Raw genomic sequence first — 18,007 nt, 5'->3', positions numbered from 1 at the left:
GATACTCTCCAAATATTTACACCTATTACAAGCTTGATACTTATTTATGAGTTCTATTTTTCTAAAATTTCACCAAGGCTACATACTAATTTTGAAAAACATATCATTTTATTTATATATTTTATTACCCGTTTAACTCTTTTTTTTGGATTGGGATATTTGCACTTGTTATACAATATTCTACTCTATATTAATGATTTTGATTTGTTAATATTTTATATGAAGATTTTGCACCTATGTTCTAGGACAGATTGGACTTCATGCTTTTTTTTATCCTTATGAATTTCTGATACCAAGGTTATGCTGTCCTCGATAATAAGTCCTCTTTTATGATATTTGGAAGCAAGATCATAAACTTTATGTTCTTTCTTTCTTATGTGCATGGGAGAATTCACCTTGACCTAGACTCTACCAGTAACAGTTTACTGTAGTCTTTCTATGATGTGCCTATCTATAGAGCTGTTTTTACCCTCTGACTGCCCATTGTTAGAAATGCTTGTTCCTCAGTGCCACAAAGAAATAGCACTTGAACATAAATTCAATTTTCTCAGCAAGGCAATTTTTACTTCTATAGAAGGATGTGAATCATGAATGGAGTAATGGCGAGAGCACACCTGGACAGGGGAGGGGAAGGAGTTCTTATTCCTGACGCAGGTAGTTGCTACTGCTGTGTCATTCCCCTATTGGCTAGGGTTGGACTGCACAGTCTAAGCCAATTCTGATTGGCTATTTTAAAGAGAGCAAGGATATGAGCCAGAGTGGCAGGGTGAGTAGTTTGGCAGGAAGGATGGTTAGGGACAGGTAACTAAAGGTGACTTAGGTCAGAGCAGGTGAGAGGGTTGACTAGGTCAAAGCAGGTGACTGGGATGAGTCAGGATGGAGCAGGTGGCCAGGGAACAGACGTGGACTTCTGATTAGGTGTGCCAGGAAAGTTGTTTACTGAAACTAGAAGCAAGGGGGTGAAGAGAACCAGGAAGTCAAACTTTAAAATGGAGAATCAAAGAATAAGAGAGCTGAACATACTGACGTACTGATTCTTTGAAGAGAAACTTGTGGTTCACTATATTGAACATTCCTCCAACTTGAATTTTCACAGTTCTTTCTCTTCAACCTTCCTTACCATGTCTTGGCTTACTTGTTGTGCTTGCTTCCCTAAAAGAAAAAGCTTCTGTGAATAAGATGGAGGAGAATTAAGGGAGGTTTTAGTAAATGCTGCCTCTATGAGTCTGTGCACCAGCACATGGATGCATGGTGTGACACAACACCTGACAAGAACGAGTACACCTACTACAGCTGCGAGAGAAGTAAGACTTGAGGCTATGATTCCTTTCCATTTACCAAACCATTTTTCTAGCCACCTTGTGAAGGGATCATTTACCCCTGAGTTTTTGGCTAACTCATTGGACAGAGCAGTTAGACTTTGCAATGCCTTTGTTATACTTCTATCAGGGGTGGTGTTGTTTGGGATGAAGGTACAACATTGAGTTTTAATCATGACACAAACTCCTCCTCTTTCTGCTAATATCATTATAATTTTTAAGAAATTGATCTTTTGTTTCAAAGGTAGGAAAGTTAGCAGTAGAGTGTAAGTAAGGCAACCCATAGAGCATCTCATAAGGAGAAAGACCAATGTCTTTCCACGGGGCAGTTTGGATTCTCAGCAGGGCAGTAGGAAGGCGTTTGGTCTATGGTAAGCGAGTCTCTAGAAATAATTTAGTTAAGTGGTTCTTTACAGTCTGATTCATTCTTTCCACTCTCTGTGATGAAGGTGGGGTCCAGGGAGTATGGTATTCCCATCTAATGTCTAATGTTTGGGATAGCTTTTTAATGATGTGTGCAGTGAAATGAGTTCCATTGTCTGAGTCAATATTTTCTATTAGTCCAAACCTGGGTACTATATTTTCAATTAGGGCCTTGACTACATTATTGGCTGTTGCATTTGAAAAGGGGTTAGCTTCAACCCAGTGAGTGAGGTGATCTATTATCACTAGTAAGTATTTTAGATGACCTATTGGAGGCATTTGTGTAGCCAACTTGGATACTTTGTAATGTCCTTGAGCCTGGATTTCTTCTCCCAAGGGGCAATCTTTTCATAGTTTATTAGTTTCCGTACATACTAAGCAACTATCTATAACTTGTTTGGCCAGGGTATAAATTCCTCTGCACCCATAAACTCTAAGAACTGTATCACACATGGCCTGGGGCCCCCAGTGGGTCCCTTGACGTAGCTGGAATAAGATTTCCCTCATAAGGGGTTTGGACAACATTTCTCTCTGGTCTGGCAATATCCATTTTCCTTCTGAATTCTCTTTAGCACATATTTTTATTAGTTTTTATTTTTCAGGGGAAGAGAAAATGGGGATTATGGTAGGAGGAGGAAGGTAGGAAGTTAAGTGGAAAATATGTATTTTAGAGGATGCAGCAGCCTGCTTGGCTATCTGATCTGCTAGAAAGGCTTTTCTGGTGTCTGGGAACATGGACAATAGCTATTTCTTCTGGCAACTGAAGATTATTCAGTACTTGGGTGATTAGCTCCTTGTGAAAAGGTCTTGACCTTTACTATTAATGAGACCTCATTCAGTCCAAATTTTCCCAAATGTATGAGCTACTCCAAAGGTGTACTTAGAATTGGTATAGACTGTTCCTTCCTGGTTCTGCAAGTACTTTAAGGCTTGGCTGAGTGCAAACAGCTCAAAAGTTTGGGCAGACCAATTATTAGGCAATTTTCCTGACTCTTTCTTTAAGGCTTTCTCCATCAATTACTGAATTCCCATTGTGTCTTTTCCCCTCAATCACTCCAGAAGAACCATCCATAAATAAGTGTCCTCCTGCCCTAAAGGGAGTTTCTCCTACATCTGGTCGGGCCTTTGTATGATAATCAATTTAATATAAACATGTGTGTTCCCTCTTTAGATTGGGATCTCCCTTTATGAAACCTGCTTGGTTAAGCTCATTATCAGTGGTTCTTGTTAAATCATCTTTTTCTAACAGAATAGCCTTATATTTTAAGTTTCTTGTGTCTGGGAGCCACCTCCCTGCTTTCTGGTTTAAGATAGTTCTAACTTGGTGAAGCGTGCTTACTGTCAATTTTCCTCCGAAGGTTCACTTTCTACTTTCTTTGACCAATACTGTTGTAACTGCAATATTGAGGCCATCCACAAGTAACTGGGTCTAAGACTTTTGAAAGGAAGTCCACAGGCTGTTGATGACTCCCGTATTCTTGAGGAAGCACTCCCAAAGCTACCCCATTGTTCACATTGACAAAAAGGTGGAATGGCTTCCCAAGGCAATGGAAGGCTAAAACAGGGGCAGTTATGAGTCTTTCTTTCAGCTCTTCAACCAGATCAGCTTCCTCAGAAGTCCACAGGAGGCGGTCAGTCTTCCCCTGGACAAATTTTTGATATAACCGTTTACTGTGTAGCGCGTATGAGTCAATCCATAAGCGGTGGTATACAACTAACCCTAAACATTTCCTGAGTTCTTGTTTGAGGCAAGGGTGGGGACACAATTCCCTCAACTCATTCTAGCCCTGTTCTTTGCTTGCCTGCACTTATTAAGTGGCCTAAATATTTAACTTCGGGCTCTACATACTGAAGCTTTCCTTTTGAGACTTGTAGCCCTTCGGAGTGCAGATGGTTAAGAATATGTGTAGAGAAGATATATCTGCTTCACCAGATAGAAGAAGGTCATCCACATACTGGAACAAGCGTATTTGTTTTGGGATGACAACTTTTTCTAATACTTGTTCTAAAATTTGGCCAAAAAGATTAGGGGAGTCTGTGAACCCTTGGGGCACAACTTTTCATTGATATTGTTGTTTCTGCCCTGAATGGGGATCCTCCCACTGAAAAGCAAATATATCTAGGCTATCATCATCCAGGGACATGCCCAAAAAGCATCCTTTAAATCTATTACAGTAAACCATTGATGATCCTAGGGAATCTTACAGAGAATGGTGTAAGGATTGGGGATGATGGGGTGAGTAGTCTGGACTATTTGGTTCAGAGCTCTAAGGTCCTGTACCAGCTGGTATGACCTGTCTGATTTCTTGACTGGCAGTATTGGAGTGTTACAAAGGGACATACAGGGCTTGAGAAGCCCATCTTTAATAAGACCCTCAATTATAGGTTTCAACCCTGTCCTACCGTCTAGGAGAATGGGGTATTGTTTCCTTCTTACTACTTATCCAGGGGTTTTTAGCTTGATGTGGATTGGAAGGATTCAGAGTTTCCCTCGGTTCCCTTCTTTGGACCAGGTATTAGGATTAATATATTTTTCATCTGCAGTGGTGAGTTGGTTTAATGAGGTGAGGAATCCTCTTGGGCTGACCTGTAGGCCTATGCCTAATTTTAACATTAGATCCCTCCCCAATATGTTAGTCCCTGCTTCAGGGATTGACATAAAACTGAATATGAGCTGATTGATCCTGGCATCTAATTTCTGTATTCTCTAAAATTCTTGCTTTAAACCCTTCTCCTTTTACCCCAGAGACTAATAGTTCTTCTCAAGAACAGGCAATAGTAGGGGGAGTGAAGGAAACAGAGGAACGGACCGCTCCGGAGTCCATTAAAAAGGTGACAGGCTCATGTTTAGGTCCCACTTCGAAATTTATCAAGGGCTCCTGGTGGGACTCAAGATCAAAGAGACAGAGCCCCTGACTCCCGTATTCGTCTTGAAAAGTGATGAGTGGAAGGGTTTCTCTCTCCTTTTTAAATTTGGTACATTGTCTCTTGAAGTAACGTGTTCTTCCACATTTGTAGTACCTATCTTGCCCTTCCTCCCTCTTCGTTCTGGGATTATTTAAACTTGCTCCCCCATACCCTTTGGAGGGCCTGATAAACAAGGGCCTTGGTCCTCTAGATGGAGATTTAGGTCCTCTAAAGGAGAGTTTGGGCCTTTATGGTCTCTGGACCCCTGGAAACTGCTTAGGAGTACATCAGTGTGGACCCTTCTGCTGGAAGGTCGATAACGTAAGTTATGTCTTCTGTTTGTTTTTCTTCATCCCTCCTTACATATACCTTCTGAGCTTCTTTGAGAAGTTCACTTAGGGGATGGTCTTCCCAATTCTCTATTTTTTGTAGTTTCCTTCTGGCCAACTTTTAATGACTTATTGGAGTTTTAACATCCCTTGCCCAAGTGGGTCTTGTAAATTGAGGCCTGCATATTGCCTCATTTGCTCCTTCAGCCTGTCTAGGAATCTCATGGGTCCTTCATCTTTTTACTGATGTAAAAATGCCTTAGATTTTTGGTTTGGGGTACTGATTTCTGAACTCCTTTTACTATCATTTCCCTCAGGTCTTGCAGGTTTTCTCGGTGAGTCAGGTTGTTATTGTCCCACTGGGGATCTTGGGCAGGAAATTTTTGGTCTGTGGTAGGAACGTTTGGACTCGGAGGATGCTCATGTTCCCAGGCTACCATAGCAGCCCTGTGAATCATACTCCTTTCTTCCCCTGAAAAGAGGATACCCAAGATGGACATTAACTCTACCCAAGTGTGTAACTGAGGTCCTAAGAATTGTGCAATTTGATCTGCCACTCTGTAAGGGTCATCTAATAGTGGCTTAAGCTCCTTTTTAAAATTCTGAACTTCTGAATTGGTTAAGGGAGCATTTACAAGCCAATGGCTCCCCTGTCTAGAGGCACCTCTTTTAAGGGGAGGAGGGTCAGAGCTGGCTCTTTAGGTGCAGAGGGAAATGGGAAATTCTGAATATCTTTTTTACATTATTCTACCTCACACTGGAGAGGGGTACTTTAGATTTACGCTGGGAGGGAACAGGCTTATGGGATGGTAATTCCCAAGAGTTAGGGCTATAAGGAGGAGGGATAACATGAGCAGAGGAAGGATTTGGAATGGGATCTGAGGTGACAGCGGCTGCCTGAGGGGAAGGACTGGGGACACTGAGCAGGAGGAGATGGTGTAGGGATGCCATGCATTGGACTCTTTAGGCATGGGAAGTGGCTCCTCTGACTTTTCATTTTGAGGTGCCAGATTGGGTTCTTCCCTAGTTGTTTTTAAGGGAAAGAGGAGGACAGGTCCCTGCCTCCGATGAAGAGCACAGTCCATTTCTTCTTGAGAAACTGGACTTTTATCATTAATATGTTGAATTAGAAGATAACACAATGCATCTTCATTCAACCCAAACTTTGGCCAGAAGATTGAGGGTTTGAGGATGGGTTCCTGAGTCCAAATAAAACTGCAATATTTTGTCATTTGTTGCTCTTTCTTATGTTTAGTCCTTTCATTATCCTTCCAGTATTTTAACATGAGACCTGAGGGACTATCAAGGGGAGTATCTTTGTTACCATCTTTATCCTTCTTGCTCCCTGTCTTGCTTGGGGTATTTCACTTCCTTAGGGTGAGGCTCAATTTCCCTTACAGGAAATGTCTTGCCTTTTGGGGTGAGGCTCAATTTGCCTTACTGGAAATGTCTCACTTTTGGGGGTGAGGCTCACTTTCAACCTCCAAGATACCCTGAGCAAGGAATGCTTCACCGCCCCCATCCCTGCCATGGTTTTCTTACCTTGGTCCCGACCATCAAGGAAGTACTTTGCCAGCTCCTGTGGCTTTTTCTTCCTTGGTCTGTGCACAGAGTCACCTGATCACTGCGGTTTGTGAGGATCCTTTCCCCCAGGTCACCGGCCAGTTTCTTTCTGCATTGCTGAGAACCCAGGTTTATTCATTGCACCAGGTGGGTCTTAGTTCCTCACCCCTGAGGCCACTGCAATGAGGAGAATGGCATCCCCATATGGGCCACCAAATTGTTAGAAATGTTTGTTCCTTGGTGCCACAAAGAAATAGCCCTCAAACATAAATTTAATTTTCTCAGCAAGGCAATTTTTACTTCTGTAGAAGGGTGCAACTCGCAAATGGAGTAATGGCAAGAGCACACCCGGACATGGAAGGGGAAGGAGTTATTATTCAGATATAGGTAGCTCCTACTGCTGTGTCGTTCCTCTATTGGCTAGGGTTGGACTGCACAGTCTAATTCCGACTGGCTATTTTAAAGAGAGCAGGGGTATGAGCCAGAGTGGCGGAGTGAGTAGTTTGGTGGGAAGGAAGGTTAGTAACAGGTAACCAAAGGTGACTTTGGTCAGAGCAGGTGACCATGGGCGACTTAGATCAAAGCAGGTGACCCGGATGAGTCAGGACAGAGCAGGTGACCAGGGAACAGATGTCAACTACTGATTAGGACTGGTGGAAAAGTTGTTTACTTTGTTCTAGTTGAAACTAGAACAAAGGGGCGAAGAGAACCCAGAAGTTAGACTTTAAAATGGAGAATCAAAGAGTAAGAGAGCTGAACATACTGACATAATGATTCTTTGAAGAGAAACATGGGGTTCACTATATTTAACACCATCATCTTCTTTTTAATAATTTCTAGGTAAATTACAAATATTAGTACACTCTGCTCTCATTTTTTTCAGCATGCATTAAAGTTCTCTTTGTTCTATGTAAAAATATGCATACTAACTAATGCTGTTATCTTAAGTGTACATTTGCCAAGTATTTGCAAACATGTAGACCTCTATAATTCAAACTTCTATCAAGACATACATCATAACCATAACTTCAGAAAGTTTCCTCATGTCCCTTCTGTGTAAATATCTACCATCGCTCTCCAAAGGCAACTGCTCTTCTGATGAGTTTTCTGCCACAAATCAGCTTTGCTGTTGGAAAATCATATAAATTAACTTTGCTGTTGGAAAATCTTATAAATTAGCTTTGCTGTTGGAAAATCATATAAATAACATCATGCAGAGGGCAATCTTTTGTGCAGGGATCCTTCAGCTTAGCATGATGATTTTGAGCTTCTTGCATGGTGGCTTTGTTACTGTTGCTCTTATACGTTGTTTCCATTGCATGCATGTATCAGTTTGTCATGTATTCTCATACTGACAGACATCTGCAGTGTTACCAGTATTTTTCTATTGTGAATATTGTTGTGTAAGTCTCTTTGTGGACTCTGTATTTTATTCATATAATTATGTTTTGAATCTCCCCCATTATCCCAGGCTTTTGCATGAATTTGAATACTTGCTCCATATATTGTGATGTAACTCTGGTAATTAGTGGGGAGGGGAAGGAATGTGGTTCCAGGGGAGGTGTTACCTGTTTTCTGTGTGTTTGAAATAAGCTTTCTTTTTGGAAGTTAGTTGCTAATTGGAGCACTCACCTACCTGTTTATCCTCCCTGGCTATACCCAGTGCTTTAAACTTAGCATAAATGGGCCAGACACCCACTGCTTGGCTTAAGCAAAGGAGAAATAACCAAACCAGCTATTCTAAATTTCTTTCAAGTTAATCACGTGGGGAAGAGCCTGGGTACCCTCTCTCCTTTCCACATCCATTAACCTTACTTAGCTGGAAGTTTTCTAGAACCTCTCTTCTTCCTATAGGTTTCTCCTACCGATCTTATGAGCAGTGATTAACTCCCAGTAGGTCTTGCTGTATAACTGATTCCATCCATTTCAAAAAATCTAGGGCCTTGTTTTTACTTTGGAGAAATACATTTAGAGACATAATTGCTTATGTTTTGTTTCAATAAGGGAGGTTACAGAAACACAGATGAATATGAATGAACAAGAAGGAAAGTCCTTATTCTATATTTGTGGAAACTTTTTATAAAGTGTATTTTAGTAGGTCCTCCAGTTCTTAAGCTGAAAGTTGGGCATCCTCCAATCATATTTTTTAAAGCGTTCACCAAAAATACACTAAAGTATTGTGAAAAGTTTTTTTTTATTGTTTTACTTTTTGGATAATTCTTTGCTTATTTTTGTTTCTTTTGTTTTGATGTTGTTGTTTATAAATGTTGTTTAGTTTTAGTGTCAGAAGAACTATAGACAGGCATTTTTGAGGAGCAGTTAGCAGTTTTAAACTATTTACCACTCTATTTCCTCCGATATAGTCAGTTTCACATAGAACTCCAAATATGTAAATTCTGCTTTCAGAAAGCAATAAGGACTCCTTTATTCCCTTATCGTTACAAACGTGTTTTTTAGACAATTTCTATGAGAAGCAGTATGTCACAACTGCTACAGAGATGACCCACATATGCTTATAAATACAAGACATATGGGGACAGAATCAGCCTTTTAAGAGACTGTGTGTGCCAGAGAGAAACCTTCTTTTACTTCAGGCACACACAGGATAAAAGTGTGGCCGGGCGCGGTGGCTCACGCTTGTAATCCCAGCACTTTGGGAGGCCGAGGCGGGCGGATCACGAGGTCAGGAGATCGAGACCACGGTGAAACCCCGTCTCTACTAAAAATACAAAAAAATTAGCCGGGCGTGGTGGCGGGCGCCTGTAGTCCCAGCTACTCGGAGAGGCTGAGGCAGGAGAATGGCATGAACCCGGGAGGCGGAGCTTGCAGTGAGCCGAGACTGCGCCACTGCACTCCAGCCTGGGTGACAGAGCGAGACTCCGTCTCAAAAAAAAAAAAAAAAAAAAAGTGTGAATCTTTAAACAAAATGATGGTGAAGCTGTGCTTTACATGCTGTATTACTGCATTATAAGAAAATGCACATTCTAAAAACAATGGAATTTCAGAGGCAATTGATGCAGGGCAGGAAAGCCCCCAAATTGGGGCTCTTCCTGGGAGGGTTCTCAGCTTCACCCAGGAAGGAATTCCAGGGCAAGCTGGCGGTGTCAAACAGCAACTTGTATTGAAGCGGCAGTGCACAGAAGCAGCAGAGGGATTTCTCCTTGCAGAGCAGGGCTACCCCATAGGCAGTGTCCCAGAGTGACAGCTCAGAGGCTGTTCTGTATTCATTTATACCCACTTTTAATCATATGCAAATTAAGGGGCAGATGATGCAGAAAAGTCTAGAAACAGGGTGGTAACTTCCAGGTTGTTAGGTCAGTGCCATGGAAATGGGCGGTAACCTCTGGGTGTTGCCATGGCAATGGTAAACCCATGACACACTGGTGAGCGTGTCTTACAGAGAGTTGCTTTAATCTCATCCCTGTTTTAGTTAGTCCTCAATCTGGTGCAGTGTCAAGCCCCACCTCCAGAGTCAAGGCCCACCTCCTCTCTCAGTCAAGATAAAAATTTAACACCACATGCACCATTATATCTATAAGAGCTCTCAGAGATGAGTAACTCAAAGGTGTAGTTAGGACTTGGGTTGATATAACCTCTTAGCAAAAGAACAGTGCATTTTTGAGAAACAGATAAGACAAAGTGAAAAGACATTGAGTTTCTGGTGTGACAAGTTGTGAGAAGGCACATATATGGGGAAACAAATGGCAGATGAGGGCTGATCAGTAAAGCCTGTTATGTGGATTCCTGTGATGCCATCTCCAGGCTAAGAGTCTAGAGTGGTCTCCAGGAACTAACTTCCATCCTTCCTGGCAGGACACTGATACTGTATACACTTACTTATGTGCTTATTTTAGGCAAATAGAAGGAAGGCAGAGAGCTTTCTGTTTATCTGCTCATTCTCAGCTATCTTCAGTTCAAAATAATCTTTATGCCAAAGTAGCATCTTTTAGGGTGACATATTCTTCAATCCTTTACTTGACCCTAAAGCCCTCCCAAGGAGTCTTATGAAGTATGTCTCTTGCCTCTTGCCTGTCTAAGAAAGTGGGGAGCACGGACATTGGCTCGTATGCTCCATTAATCAGTGAGGACTCCACTGGGCATAACAGCCCAGCATATTTAGGCTGAGCATGTGTAAGTGCAGTTCCTATGGGTGCCCCAGTGGGAGGAAGTGAGAGCTTCACTACATGGGGCCATGGCCTGCCCCTGTCAGTTTCACCAGTGCAAAGCTCAGTGAAGCCTGCTGCACTTGGTCAGTGGAGCAGTGGCAAGCACAAGGAGAGGCCATGGGGATGTGAAGTGCTGCACAGAAGATATTAGATGCACTTTTATTCACATATCTGAAGAGAAAAATCAGAGTTACCGCCTCCATGGGTGCTGAAAAGGCGTTTGAAAAGTTTCAACTGATGATGCTCTTGATTAAAAAAAAAGAACACTCAGTAAAATATCTTAAATACACATGCATATGCATGCACGTTGAGAGCAAAGATTTATCATAGATTTAACATATACGTCCAGCAAAATGATGGATTTAAAACTATGAAAGCCATGAAATAGATAAACTACCCCCGATAACAATAAGATTTTTAACTCTAATGAAAATATCCTCAAATATATTATCCAAGAGAAATAACATAGAGGCATAATAATTAGGAAGAAATAAATAAAACTTTTTTTTTTATAACATGGCTATATCCTGGGAGACACAAAAATAACCAATAATCTACTAGAAACAATAAGAGAATACAAAAGATAGTAAAATATGAATACACATATATCAATATATAAATATATCAATAGAAATTATACTTCAGTAACACTTTGGAATACATAATGAAAGAAAAATAGCACTAAAATAAAAATAAAATATGCTTAATAAAAATGTGCACAACTATATGAAAAAAAATTTGACACTCTTAGAACCTAAAAGTTGACCTACACACATGGAAACATATATCTGTTCTTGATCAGGTATTCTTAATATTTTATTAAATGATAATCCTTAATTATGTTTATAAATTTAAGCCATTATAAATAGAAATAATATCAATAGTTTTATTGCTTAGAACTAGACAAGTAGAATCTAAAAGTCACATGAAATGGAAACAACATGCAACATAAAAGTGAACAGTGAAAAATAGTGAAGTTACTATCCTATCTCGTATGATAGCACAATGTATTATGAAGTCTCTAACAGTTTGGCACTCTTCCATGAATACACAGATGAACCTATGAAACCAAATATACTGAAAACTATCAAAGTAAACTTGAATAAATACAGTATTTTAGAATGTGGTAAAAGTGCTTTCTCAACAAAGGAGGAGAAGGAGAAAGTGGGTTTAGTTCGAGTGTCTGTATACTGCTCACAAGTTTCTGTTTCTTTTCATGCCATCATCCCACATTACTGTGGTACAGTCATCAAAACCGATAAAGCAACATTGGTATATTTCGATTAACTGAACTCCAGACTATTTAGATTTCACCATTTTTTCTACTAATATACTTTCTGTTCCAAAATACATTTCTGGCTACCACATTGCATTGAGTCATCCTATGTGCTTAGTCAAAGTGCTTGACACTTTGTAATAGTGTCAGTCTTCTTGTTTCCCTTTTTTTTTTTTTTTTTTTTTTTAACACTTTGGAGGGATATTGGCTAGGTCTATAGAATTTTCCTCCATTCAGGTGCACCTGATGCCTTTCTCATAAGGAGACAGCAGTTTTGCAGCAGGAGACCTCAGAGCTGAAGTCCCTCTGATCACCTTGTGTCAAGTTTACAATTTCTCTATTGTAAAGTCGGTGTTTCCCTTGCCATACTGCATTCTTTAAAAATAAGTCACCAAGTAGAAGCCATATTCAAAGGAGGGGATTTGAACCTCCACCTCCAAGAAGGAGTTGTTTTCACACTATAATTTAGAATTCTTTTGTAAGGAAGAGTTGTCTTTTTCCTCCAGTTATTTATCAACCTTTTATTTATATCAGCAGGGACTTCATCTCATGCAATGGGATATCCATCTGATATAGGAAAATAAGACCAGATCAAAATGTGTACTCTAATTCATACAAAGACTTAAATGTAAAAATGAAAATTTACTGGAAGTTAATATGGGCTAATTCTTGTATAATGGCAAAGTGGCAAAGGCTTTTTGAAGTATAAAAACTTAAGTGGTGTTAAAAAAAAAATGTATAATTTTGGCCCGGCACGGTGGCTCACACCTATGATCCTAGCACTTGGGGAGGCCAAGGCGTGCTGATTGCCTGAGCTCAGGAGTTCACGACCAGCCTGGGCAACATGGGGAAACCCCGTCTCTACTAAAATACAAAAAATTAGCCAGGCATGGTGGTGGGCATCTGTAGTCCCAGCTACTTGGGAGGCTGAGGCAGGAGAATCGCTTGAACCTGGGAGGCAGAGGGTTCAGTGAGCCGAGATCACGCCACTGCACTGCAGCCTGGGTGACAGATTGAGACTCCATCTCAAAAAAAAAAAAAAAAAAAGTAATTTCACGATATACAAAGAAGATTAAGAAGCTAGGATTGACAAAAATACCATACGCAAAGTCTAAAACCATAGTACAAACTAGGGATATGTACCAGCTTATACATAAATGTCTCACCTTCTTAATGTATATTAATGCCTTTTAGATATAAAGAAGTGAAAAAGAAAAATATAGAAAAAATGGCAATAAGCCTAAGCAGCTATTTTACAAAGAAAATGTTGCTTAAATGTAAGCAAATTTGCTTATATTCTGGATGTCAGAAATCCCTATTGAAACTACAGTGAGCTCCTATTTTCCAACTATTGAATTAACAAAAATTGAAAATTTGCCAATGGACACTGTTATCAAGGTTCCAGAGAAGTAAGCACTCTCCTCCATTTGCCTTGGGAGTGCAAAATTTTCCATCGCATATGTGAAGAAATTCATTAATATTAATGGGAATTGGCTGGGCGATATGGCTTCACACCTGAAATCCCAGCACTTTGGAGACAAGGCAGCTGGATCATTTGAGGTCAGGAATTCAGGACTGGTCTGGCCAACATGTTGAAACCCCGTCTCTCCTAAAAATGCAAAAATTGGCTGGGTGTGGTAGCATGTGCCTATAATCCCAGCTACCTGGGAGGTTGAGGCAGAAGAATTGCTTGAACCCGGGAGGCAGAGGTTGCAGTGAGTCAGGCTTGCACCACTACACTCCAGCCTGGGTGACAGAGCGAGACTCTGTCTCAGAAGAAAAAGAAATTAAATAAAGAATGTATTTATCGTTCAGCACAATGATCCCTCTTCTAGGAATTTATCCTACAGACATATATTTACAAATACAAAGGCGACAAATAAACAAGTTTGATTAATGCAGCATTTCTATTATCAAAAATAAAGGTTTTACGATAACAGAATTCTGATATATAATTCATACCAAAAATACAGTTCGTAAACCACAAAACACAGTAGGTTTTATGTCAAGCTTTTTAATATTTGATTTTAGTTTCTGTAATTTCACTGACTTTTTGCCAGTCTTATCTATTGAGAACTGAGAGAGCTTTGTATAAGTCTCTTGCTAAACTAATGGTTTATGCTTCCAGAGGATGGAAATGCAATAGATTTTTTAAATAATTCAGTGACTACTACATTATCTTATTAGTCTAATAACCTGTGAGATATTTTGAATTTCTATATGCATTAACGTGCAATATGTGTTCTATCTTTCTTACTAATTTTCATAATTTGATGAGAAGAGGCTTCTGTGATGGTTAACTTTATGTGAAAACTTGGCAAGGCCATGTGCCCAGTTGTTTGGTCAAGCACTAGTCTAGATGTTGCTGTGTAGGTATTTTTAAAATGTGATTAACACTTAAAATGAGTTGACTTTAAATAGAGCAGATTTTCTTCCATAACACGGGTAAGCCTTTAGTTGAAGTCCTTAGCAGACAGACATTTCCCGCAAAAGAAGGAATTCAACCTCCAGACCACAACATAGAAATCCCACCTGACTTTCCATTCTTGGGACTTGAGACCACGTCATTTCTTACCTGAATTTCCAATCTGCTGGTTTGCCCTGGGGATTTCAGATTCGCCACCTCACATTCACATGAGCCCATACATCTGTGTGTGTGTGTGTGTGTGTGTGTGTGTGTGTGTGTGTGTGTATAATGATAAGAGACTAATACTAATACAGCCCTCTTGACCTTTCTAATTTAAAGGAAATGCTTGAAACCTTTTATTAAGAATTAATTTGCAATCATATTCTTACATTGTTTTATATTTTGAAACATTCAATTAGTCCCTTCCTAAGGTGATATTTTGTTTCAATATCATCTTTGAAAGATTAAATGGAGTTGTTAGTTTAGAAAAAGCACCAAGATTCTTAGTATCATAACTTAATTTGCAGAATCCAGTAAGATATTAATGAATCTAAAGATATATATTTTACTCCTATTTTTCTTTGGTTTTTCAAATTATTTTTCTTATAATTTTGTATAAGGTGAGGGGTTTTGCTTGGGTTAGAACAAAGTAATTTCCAGCTAACATTTGATGTGGTAAAATTCATCTGGGTCAAGAAGACTTAGGCATAACTTCCCTTCAAGCTAAATACATAATAAAAAATGTGTAAAATCACCTGATTCATAAATTCTGATTGCTGACAATACTGAAATGATTTCTGGAATACATTTATTATATCCTTCTAGACTTTATTTTTTTAAAGTGAGAACATTATAGAAATATAATTTAAATGGCTTATTTGTGATGTCTAACAAAATAGAAACTTAAACGGTTTGTGTGTTACATAGAGCATATTTCCATTATATAGAGGCCCATTAAATATATTTCAAAGACTACTTAACGTTATTTACAAATTTTAATATTTTTTCCATCCTTCATGGTGCTAAATTTCATAAAGGTGGCAAATAAGGAAGTTTATAAAACTATTTCAAAACTTTGTCGTTCCCCACTTATAACGCAGTTGACTTCTTTAGTTACTCTTATTCTACGCAGTTTGACCCTATGTTATCTTCTGTACTTTGTATTCTACTGAAATTACGTGAATGTGTAATTAGTTATTCAAAAAATGTGGTATAAATGGTTTTTTGGAAGTAACTAGTGGGAAGTTTTCTTTGTCACATTTGAAGTTGCTTTTGCAAATGTGTTTATCATTCACGTGTCTACTAAAATCTTTTTAAGTGGTTTAATTTTTAACTCGATATACAAAATCATTCCTGTAATCATCATCAACATCATATCTCATCTCTAATGAGTATTTGTATACTAAGGAGTGTGTCCACTCCTTTATTGCACGTTCACTTTTAATTTGCAAAACAATTTTCTGTAAATTAGGCACTGCTGTCATTCCGGTTATCAGAGGAGAAAACTGAAGCCCAGGGACTAGGCGAATTGTTCACCGTCAGAGGCTTTGTAAGTGATGAGAGAGATCTGAGTCCAGCTATCTGATTCCATAGACCAAGCTTTTAGCCACTGCATTACAGTCTGTTGAAATACCTGCTCCTTGCCAACATCAAATCCTCATTCAAATGTCTGCTGGCCAATCAAATTCTAGAAGCATTAGTGTGTGGGTCTGTTCTGCTATAAACTATCCTCATGTTAACCTTACTCTTAGGAAAAAAAGTGTTTATTTAAAAGATGGTGATTGATATATAGTTGGTTTTTTTTTAATAAAAGAGGTCAAAATAATGAATAAGCTGAAATTTCGGGCCATGAAATCTTCAGAATCAAGGAAGTTTAGCCTTGACATAGAAACCAAGACTGAAAGAGATGGAGAGTAGCTTGGAAGGGTGGCCAGTCAGCCCATTAGGGAAGGAGGAACTGGCTGCAGTCAGCAATATTCTGTGACCATAATCAGATGTCCAGGATAAACTTATTCTTTGTTGTGAATGCCTGTGGTATTCCTTCATAGCCTTAGAAACAAAGTTCATTTCAGCAGTCATATCACTATATTATTTTACTAGCATTTATTATTTGATTGTATCAAATATTTTACTATTGAAATTCATTGGAACGTTCTGTCACAGAATGCCAAAAGCAAAGAATAAACAAGGATAAATGATAATAACACCATAGGAGCAAAATCTTTAGAATTGTTTTAAAAATACTTGTAAACTGGACTAGAAGACATACTTAGCCGAACACATCTAGGAAGTTATGCCAGTGTGTTAGGATGAGGGTGTAATGAGGTTTAATTCCCTCGATTCCATCACATCTGGTCTGCTATAGATACTTTGTTCATTCACTCTTCTTATACTATATTTTTAAGTTTTTATTTTACTGCCTCCTTTACACCAGCATTTAAATAAGGTCAACACTGTTTGATCCTAAAGTCAACAATAGCCAGAATTTTAAACTCTGCAATTACTTCTAAATTCTATCTTAGCTCTCCAAACCCATTCATAGCAAATCTTTTGAGAAAGTTGTTTGTGCTTATTTCACCATTATTATTATTATTTTTACCTGCCATTCATGACTGTTCCCATTATAACCTAAATTTTCTCAACACTATACTGGTTTCTGCCATCACACACAGTGATATCGAATGCAGTGAGAAATGTTTCATAATTCAACATGATGTTGAATTATGTTTTTCTCCTGCATTCATCCTTGTTAATCACTCTTTTCTTTTAAAAATATTGTCTGGCATTGCTTTTCATGACATCACACTCTTATGGTTGTCATTCCTTCTCTCACTCTGAGCCTTAAACTGATTTACGTGTTTCTCTCCTAGATTATTGCAGCACACTGTCTTCATAAGTACAGTAATAACGCTCTTTAAATATGACCAAGGTATCCTTTCCAAGTAAAAATATAAGTATGTATTTCTTATACATAAAACATTTACTGAAAAGTCTGAATAAAAATATTGGATAACTTCTTTCTTGCTTGAGTAATCACATTGGTTAAGAACCTTTAATGAATTTATTTTTAAACATTTCTAAAATCTTAAGAAAATTCTTTTCGCTTCATTTAGATTCAATTCTCTCATATGCAAGGTGAGGAATTTAGATTAGGTTCGAGGTTTTGAAGTCTGGCTTCTCAAATTTAATGAATTAGGAAATGAAATTTAACTTCAGAATTTCGAAAAGCCAAATAGATATTGCATATGTATTTCCCAGTAGTTGGTTCAAACTATAATGTATGTTTTCATTTCTGTTTACATCATGTTAAACACAATAATATAACATGTTAAAAATGTTACATATGTTAAATATAATATCTGATTAAAATGTTCAGGTATCCGATGAATATAAATTCTGAAACCTTATAATTTGTTATTACTTGTTAGGTTATTTTGATATACATACTATTTCCAAAAGAAAAAGTCAAAGTCAATGAAAAAAAGTAAAAAGCTGTGTGATAGTCAAAAGTGAAAAATAAAATTATATCTATTCTGTGAGCCTTTCTAGGTATAAATACTATAACTCTAAACTCCTAAATGAGTTAACATCATCAAAATTCAAGAAAATTAATGAAA

Source organism: Hylobates moloch, unplaced genomic scaffold (genome assembly GCF_009828535.3).
Source record: "Hylobates moloch isolate HMO894 unplaced genomic scaffold, HMol_V3 SCAFFOLD_8, whole genome shotgun sequence".
NCBI lineage: Eukaryota > Metazoa > Chordata > Mammalia > Primates > Hylobatidae > Hylobates > Hylobates moloch.
Note: the sequence above shows the minus strand (reverse complement) of the source record.